The sequence below is a fragment of the Populus alba genome, chromosome 4 (assembly GCF_005239225.2).
Source record: "Populus alba chromosome 4, ASM523922v2, whole genome shotgun sequence".
Classification (NCBI taxonomy): domain Eukaryota; kingdom Viridiplantae; phylum Streptophyta; class Magnoliopsida; order Malpighiales; family Salicaceae; genus Populus; species Populus alba.
Window position 1 is genome coordinate 15,252,683 of NC_133287.1, and position 3,655 is coordinate 15,256,337.

At 32.7% G+C, this 3,655-nt stretch overlaps 1 long non-coding RNA gene across 1 annotated transcript; it reads right to left on the bottom strand.

The window, feature by feature from the left end:
• Window positions 1–888: 888 nt before the first annotated feature.
• On the bottom strand, window positions 889–3,655 carry LOC118050784 (uncharacterized). The gene is made up of 2 exons (XR_004687925.2): window positions 3,058–3,655; window positions 889–2,065 (listed from the first exon to the last, which is right to left on the bottom strand). It is a non-coding gene; the product is annotated as an uncharacterized lncRNA (long non-coding RNA).

Genomic DNA, 3,655 nt, shown 5'->3' on the forward strand with positions numbered 1-3,655 from the left:
TCCCTAAATGTATAAAAGTCTTCAGAAGAACTTGATATTTATTTTTTATTAATGATATGCAAAAGATATTTATTTTTCACTAATAATATATAAGGAATATTTTATTCATTTTCAATGCTATTAGAGCAAGAAAATATTACAACCCTTCCTCTTAAAAAAAAAATAACGAGATTTATAGGCTACAAAAAAAACTATGAATCCTTCAAATAAAAGGGTTTTTAGTCTCTATTATTGACTGCATATTTATTTTTTAGAATTTCTCTAAAATATTATAGCATTTTCTCTAAAGAAAATATTATTTAAGCATTAAAGAGTCTAAATTCACCAAAAAAAAAAAAAAAAAACCTTTTATAGGTATCAGTCACTAATCACCTTGATTTATCATACACCAACCATCTTGGTTAGAAAAAATAAATTAAATTACTCAAATCATGAGATTAATTAATTATCCAAGAGATAAGTTGTGAGTGTAATAAATATTTTTTAAAATTTTATTCACTTTAAAATATATCAAAATAATATATATTTTTTATTTTTAATATCAACACATCAAAACAATAAAAATAACAATAAAAAATTTAAAAAACTTAAAAACACGTGTTCAGTGTTCAATAGTAGTATTATTTTTCGGCTTGTGTTATCATTACAGTTTACAAATTCGAAAATGCTTTTTTTATTATTTTTTTCGGGGAGGGGTGGGGGCTAACAAAAATAAGATATGAAGCATTCAAAATCAGCGAACGTCAAATTATTGAAAATAAAGAAAGCAGTAGATTTACATAGTGAATCACAGTTTTCGCTGGCTATGATCAAAGCCTACTCAAAAAGGGTTGACAAGACATGAATTCAATCCAATGTGCGAGTTTGAATGAGGATTGTGGCAAAACAGCAAGCAAACCTAACAGTGTTTCATTCTCTGAAAATGATTGGCAATTCCATTCACATAACAGTGTTTCATTCTGAAAATGATTGGCCAGTGGGGTGCCCCGCCATCAACACCACCCGGAAAAAGAAACGTGTTCATGGCTCGAAATCTACAGCCACCGCTTAAAACAATTGCCAAACTAGAAAGTTGGCAAGATTGGCCTCTGCACGTAGATCAAACACATAAACCCACTCAAGGAGAGAAGCTTGGATCCTGGCCTGCATGCAAAAAACTAACATACAAACCTACTTAGCAAATCTCTCCAAAAACTCTGGACTTCTTTGTTATTCTTCACCAGGAGTCGTCTTTCTATCTTTGATCTTGTCATCTCTATACTTCTGCATCTGATCAGTTTAATTTGCTATTGTCCTTTGCATCTCCAAAGCCAGATAAACAAGCAAAAACCATGAAAAAATGACAAAACAAATGTGGCAAGGCATTGATTAATTGACTGATCAAAATCAAGGATTTGGCATAAATGAAATTCCCTCTCTTCGGAAGGATCAGACATCCAATTGAGACTATTTTCGCTAATATTTAGTCTCTTCTTTAAAATAAATGATCCATCGTCTATACATAAAATTTAATGAGAGTTGCATAAAATTTTCTAGAAACACAACACTAGCATGCACGCGGGCGCACAATTCTTCATGGAACCTCTGATGTGTCAAAAGTAAATTAACTGTGTGGTAAATAGAAAATGTTCCAATCCAAAGCTACTAACTAGATCTTAAAACTGCAACTGACAATGGCCCTATCACAGCGAAACAGTATGGAAAATTAACAACTGAATCCTAAAATTGAATGCAAGCATTGAAGAATAGAGTTTACCAGTGTAGTACGTAATGAGATATTTTGACCACTGACATGTCTGAGAGATAATGCACACCTAATTCAGCTAAGCACACAAGAAACCTTTAGCTTTTACAATCTTGTGTGACATAAAAGAGGCATAGAAAAATCAAACAAAATATAATAAATTATGGCAGTCCTATGAAAGAACCACCAAATAAACAGGCATTACAAAAACTATAAATCTACCATGGAAGATAACTAGCTGGCTGAGAGAAACCTCAAGTAGTGCAGCAAATCTGTGAAACTTAGCCATGCGGGGTCTTTGGAATTGGAGGAAAAAACAATCTGGAGAATGAAAAAATAAACTAAAATAGTGTTTGGAATTTCCTTTAGCCAAGTGAGCAGAACTAAATGCCACATGTCAAAATCATAACTAATGCACCATTTTTGTGGTGAAGAAATAAACACCTTCTTGGCAATTCTAATGTGTTAACATCAAAAAGATAAGAAACGTGTTCTTATAATGCAACTAGTAGTCTATTACCACATTATGATAAGGAAAAGAAGACAACTGTTAAACTCCTTCATTTTTCCTCCAAAACAGCCAGCAAACGACCTCCATAAGCAGAAGCAAACAGAAAAACTGTTCATAACAGAAGATCCACAGCCAAATAGCCATTTGAATTACATGAATCTTGGTTCCCCATTTAACTTACATGGGGCAATAGCTACAAGCCACAGATTTTTATAGATGTTATATATGAAGCACCCAATTCTTATAAGATACCGAGGTAATAATGGCCAATTATCCATAAATATTTTCAATATCAAGACTCGGTCTCATCCGATTAATTCTATAATGCAAAATTTCAAACGACAGCCAGAGAGACTGAAGATGAAGAAAGAATCAAATCAACATACACAATGCAATCATAAATGTAGGGTGTGCCCCATCCCTGCACCTGTATAACTGTTATTAAGATCCAGAAAGAATTTGCTCCATATAACAGTGCTCCAAATATGGATAGCCTTTAAAATGAATTGTAAGGATCCCAACTTACACCTCCCTATGTAGACAACAAGCATATTGTTGCCAGAAAAGAAAACAGAAACACACAACAGAGGAATAGCCAGACACAGAAATGTTTTTACAAAAAGCATTACATACAAAACACAAAACTCATGCTTGTTAGCTAAGTGAGTAAACAAAAAGAAAAACAGTACAGACAACTTTGCGCACCAGAATCTAATAAAAGGTAACTATCATTAAAAATCCAAAAGGAAATGAAATTTTATATGAAAAGGGTATACTTTCTGAGAGGATAAAAGAACTGTACCTTAATAAGAACCTTTTGCAACAAGGACCCTCTTGAGCTCTGGTTATCCATCAATAACGAGATCATTTTTTCACATAATAACCCATTATTCACATCATTTTTGCGTGAATGATCCTCGAACTACTCTCCCTTGACCTCCAAAACCAGTCAGAATTTAACAAAAAAAAGTCCCATCTTTCTTGTTTTTATTTACAAAAAATCAAACCCAGACAATATAACTATCACTGAAGAGCTAATCAAACAAAACATTCAGAACCCATCAATACAAATTAGCAAAAATCAACAAACCAAAATTTTAAAAAAGAAGTAAACTTTTGGTCAAATTATCATGTTTATTTAAGTACTAAAAACTACACCAAAAATACAAAAGAAATTATAACATAAAAGAAAGAAAAAGAAGAGCCCATAAAACCTGAAGGGAGGATCATTGCACGCAAAAATGATGAGAATGAAATGGGTTACAGTTGTGAAGTCGAAGACCCACCTTCTGAGAAAAGTGGGGAATGAGAGAGCCATTTATAGCAAGTTGGTGTCTAGTTAATTTAGAGCAACTTGGTGTCTATTAATTTATGAAAGAAGAGAGGAAAAAACAATAGAG